General features: G+C 41.9%; 1 long non-coding RNA gene across 1 annotated transcript; it reads right to left on the bottom strand.

Moving 5' to 3' along the window:
- Positions 1–256: 256 nt before the first annotated feature.
- LOC115348079 lies at positions 257–3,546 on the bottom strand. Its single transcript, XR_003925729.1, has 3 exons — positions 3,360–3,546; positions 2,422–2,677; positions 257–351 (listed from the first exon to the last, which is right to left on the bottom strand). It is a non-coding gene; the product is annotated as an uncharacterized LOC115348079 (long non-coding RNA).
- Between the last annotated feature and the right edge of the window lie 1,644 nt (positions 3,547–5,190).

Here is a 5,190-nt window from a genome sequence, read left to right as displayed (position 1 = left end):
AAAGACAGTCTATAGCAGCTTCTTTATTCAGTGCTACGTTGCCAGACCATCACAGTGTGTAGCCCCACTGATGTGACATTAGAATTACCCTGAATTTTCACAGGTGCTTCTGAAAGCCTAATCTAACCAGAGCTCAGCTGGCCCCACCGCCTGCACCCTCAACGCACCTCTCCTGCCCCTCAAAAGGGAAAACCACAAGCACAAACAACTTCTTTCCAATTACCTTGCAAGGAAGGGGCTCCTCAGAGAGAACAGAGCCCATTCCAACCACTGGCAATCTTGCACATCAGCACTCTGGCTTCTCAGGGTCCATCTGTCCTGAAGATCAGGAATTCCCCATTTTTTTCCTGCCTTGAAAAAAAAAAAACCCTCCACATGCTGAAATTTAAGAGCATATGCATTCATCCCATTTTCCTTCATATACATAATTGCCCAACTAGGTTAGAAAAACAGATCACGTTGAATGAGATGCGTTCGTTGGAGTGTTCTAAAGAACAAGCCACAGGCTTTGTTCACATAGATCCTCACAGGTTTTGCTTCCAAGAAAGATGCACTCTGTTTGTGTAAATGGCAAAGCTAGTCCCCAAGTCACATGAAACATGCAAGTAACTGACATTCCAGGAAGTTTAAACCACTGTTAACATTCGTAGCTCACCCTAACACAAAGTGGTAAGCAAGATATAAGTATTAAAGCAGTCTAGGAACCACAAAACATCATTAAACCAGAACAAGCATTAAATTCCCTAATTTTCTGCTTTTTGTTATTAGATGTAACTTTCCTTCAAAGTTGAAAAGTGTAGTAGCTCTTTGAAGTCCTGACAGTCATTATTCTTAAAAAATTCTCTGCTCCTTTTTCTAATTGCTTTTTTATTCATGAAAAGTCAATTAAAACCCCACAGATTGCATTAGCAGTATTTCTAGGTTATCTGGCCAGTACAGGGAAACGGTTTGGATATTGTGTCACTCTCTTTTATTACTTGCCTGCCATCCATTGTTCAAAAAATAAAGTCTGTTAAGCCCAACAATCCAAAGGAGCAACAACTGTGGATATCAATCTTTCTGTCCTCATCATCCCACCTCATCTTTTGTGTATCATTAAATCTTCCACGCCTTTAACATGTAGGCACACTATTACAGACAAACTACAGCATAAAAGTAATGCTTCTGAAATAAAAGCGTTACAGTGGCTATTGCCACCAAATTTTTGTCTTTTTTCTAACAAAGCTGAAAATTTTTGAGGAGAACAGAATTTTTCACCTCAATACTTTCTGATAGTCAAAACAGTATAATTTTGTTAAAGGGTTTATGTGAAACATTTATCAGCATCTCCATGAACAAGTGACAGAAGAATTCAAACCTAGATGTTTCTTCTGGGAGATGCGTAGGCATGAAAAAAAATAACATCCTAAAATAATTTTTAAAAGCTTGTTTTTGTGCACAGCTGGAATAATTAATTTCATGACTGTTAATTTCTGAAGACTTTTTTTTTAAAGAGATTAAAGTATTGCCAAAGAACATGTTTTTGATGAAGATGTTCCTTCCAGCTGGTTGTGAGCACATAAAGGAAGCCGATAAAAGTATTTTCCCAGTTTGTTTCCCATTTTAATTGGAACAACCAACTTGATCCAGAGGCAAAAATGAAATTGATCTCTGCCCAAAGGAGTTCGTGATCTATGGCTCATCTACTAAGAAACATTACCTAAAAAGTTTCAAGACACAAGGTTTAATAAAATAGATCCTCTGAACATTTCATTGGTGAAAAAAATACATTCAACATTAGCAAAATGTAGTGAACACAAGAAAAGATATTTTCAAAATGAAACCTACTGATTTTCTTATTCTAACTTCTTCAAAATTTGTATCAATTTCAACTTGAAATAAAAATAAACACCATTAAAAGCACACCATATAAAGAAATACTATGTTTCAGGCCGAATGAAGTTTGAAACACTTTTTATGTGGAAAAGGTTTGAAAACATTCCTCGATGTTTTCTGAACGAGCATCTATTATTTAGACATATACACAATGAATTTTCTCAGATTTAGGTAGCCTCAAGTGAATTTATACAATCCCAGAGTACAAGTTCGTAAATAAAGAAAATATGACTGAAGGGAGGAACTGGACAATTCTTTTCCAGCAAAAAAAAAATAGCAAAGTTTACTCTAAAACATTTTTAGGACATAGGAGGCAAATAGGGACTATCTCTGCTTTCAGACATGATTCAAGTAAATTGTTTCCACTAGTGGAGGAAGGGGAGAAGAAATTTCCTTAAAGCGTTTAAAATAATTTGTTTCTTTAAAAAGTATGGTTTGCATGGTGCTTTCCATTTTAAAAGTGATCCGTTTCAAGAAAAGAGAAAAAAATGGCAGTACTACACTTCAGCTTTCACACTTTCCAATAGCGCCAAAGCAATTTTGTACCTTTTGGAAAGGCAGATGCTGATGGTATTGGCTCCACGCTGAAAAGGGCTTTTCCACAGAGGCCTCTCAGGATGAACATGTTACACAAGGCAAAAGAGAGGCTAAAGCACCACTGCTGATGGTTTCACTCTTGCAAACATGAGTTTCTGCCACGAGTCAGATTTTGCTGCAGGTGAAAGCCTTTGAAGAATAGCAGGCTTCCCAGGGTGCTCTCTGACCACCTCATTTTAGCACAGGTGATAGCACAGGTGACTATCTGTAATTAAAACAAGGACAATTAAAATGTCCACTTAGGATGTGGCCTAATTCCTCCTCCACCGAGACCTGATGCAAGGGCCTGGGCATCTGCTGCCTCCCAGCAGCTCTGTAACGCTGATGTCAAAACCAAGATGCTGGTGTGAAGAAGCAAAAATGTGATAATCAATTTGAATTACTGCCTAAAGCTTGTCATTTCTACTCCCAATCTTGCGGAGAAATCCACGTAGTCAGACTTCACACCTTAAGGAGAGCTCCTTGCAAGAGGGGTGAATTAATTCCTGCCGTTCCCTGTTCCCTAAACCCCAGTGAGTAACATCCTTCCCTTTATTCGTGTCTCCAGAGACTCTTTTTTGCCAACTCTCTTCAACAATACATTTTAAGACAGCCAAACAAGTACCCACGCTTTCATCCCACCCCATTTAAAGCCAGATGCTACTTCTAAACTCCCGTTAATCTGCTGTGCGGGGAGGTGTCCGCGAGCATCTCCTCTTCTGCAGGACGGCTGCAGCCCGTCAGCGCGGCGCGGCGAGGAGCGCACCGCAGCACCGCAGCACCGCAGCACCGCAGCGCGCAGCAGTGCAGTGCAGTGCAGTGCAGTGCAGCACCGCACCGCCTGCCTGGGACTCTCGGGCAGCTGTGCCAGGTTTGCAGAGCAGCACGCAGCAAACGCACAGACATACCGGCTTTCCATTCAGTAGGGGCTTCTATGCTGCAGCAACAAGCTATATTTGCAAGTCAGACTGTGCTCTCCGAGTTGGATATCTTATTACCTTTTGTTGTTGCTCTTTCACTCCCACGGACAATCTGGAAAATAACGGGGGAATTTCCTCCAGCCTGTGCTATATTTAGGGCTCATGTGCTGGCGACATCAGCTGTCAGCTGAAGCCACGTAATTTTGTGCTGCATAATGCCCTTACAGCAGAGGAATGGGATCCACTCAGAATTCCTTGTAGTCCTCTTACAAATTTCATTTGCTTGTAAATTTAGGCAAGCAGCGGATGTACTAGGTGCCAAAGTGCTCTGTGTCACCGCGTATCTGCTCTACAATCAACGGCAGAGGTGCCCATTTCTGCCTGCCCAGGCTCAGTTAAAAAAGAGAAATCAAATGTGGTTTTGCCATTATCTCCCCCGACTCTCCCCCTATTCATTAAACAAATGTGAGTTTTAGCTACAACAGACACAAGCTACAGATGTAGCAGTTTTGCTGTTTCTCAAAAAGCAGTTTTGCAGCCGCGCCTGGGAATAGCCTCTCTTGCTTATGAGCATGGCGGAGTAAATAAGCCAGCTGTTTTGATGACGATTTTTAGTTCCCTACAAAACCCAGTTTGCTGGGCTGGCAAAATCCACGTCACATATCTCTGACGTGCTTTTCCTTTCCTTCATGGCTTTTCAATGTGCCCTCCAGTGCCGGGCGAGCTGTAGCAAGCACTCCCCTGCAGCTCTGTGTCCTGATAAAGGCTATTTACACCACACAGAGCGGGCAGGTAACAGGGGTTCCAGGCTTGCCCACAAGCTCCTGGAAAACAAGGCTGCTTTTTTTAGGGCAGCAAAATAAATGCCCTACTTAGCTACAGCAACCGTGTACACAGCAAATGCAAGACATCCTAGTGCCAAGGTAGGATGTGGGCTTGAAGCTTTCACAGAGGTGGGATCTTCTCTTCTGCCCCTCTAAAAGCCTTGCGGCACTGTGCAGAACTATCTGCTCCCTCTGAAAGCACGTAGCAGAGGCAGTGCTGTGCCACACCAAGAGATAGAGGGTCCCAGCTCCCACTTAGCCCAGCCCTCAGTGACAACTAAGAGATTCAACAGCTGTCTTGGAGTCTCCTACCCACGTTTCATACCATTTTTCTTCCAATCTTGCTCCCTTGCCCACGGATCAACAGCCCTCACACTTATTTTACCAAAGCAGGAATGCTGATTTCATCGGGTTTTTAGAAATCAGTTCTACTAGTGTCTTAGGGACATTAAATCCTACGTGTTTCTGCTACACTAGGGCCTTCAGAGAAGCGACTGTACTTGTTAGTGTTGGCTATGCCTTCAGCTTCCCCATTATCAAGTAGGAGATCAATTAGCACGGATTTTTGTCACTTTCCAAAATTCATAGATCACAGCAGTTTATTCTATTAGATATCAGTACTCTAACCTTTCCATTACAGCCTAAAGGATGGGCTTTATGCAGTCACAATAAAGATAATTGACAGCTATATTTGTTACTGTAGTTGAGATTTTGAGGAAAACTTTGTTGCAAAATGGCATCCACAGAAAAACTGCAATAAACCAGATGTATTCTTGAAGTCAGATACAGATATAGATAAGGATATATTCATATCAAATAGATCCTCTGATGAAGTCAGTAAAGATGGTATCAGTCAGAGAAGAACTTGTGCTTTTGTGCTGAAGAGATGAGTAAGGAATTCGTAGATCAGGCAAATGAGGAGTGAATAACAATGAGCCCAGCTGGGAGCCACAAAGAGCAGTCGTTATGGAAATGGTCTCTTTGTGGCTCTGTCA

The sequence above is a fragment of the Aquila chrysaetos genome, chromosome 11, assembly GCF_900496995.4.
Source record: "Aquila chrysaetos chrysaetos chromosome 11, bAquChr1.4, whole genome shotgun sequence".
In the NCBI taxonomy this organism is placed as follows: Eukaryota; Metazoa; Chordata; class Aves; order Accipitriformes; family Accipitridae; genus Aquila; species Aquila chrysaetos.
Note: the sequence above shows the minus strand (reverse complement) of the source record. Positions and strands in the feature narration are given on the sequence as shown.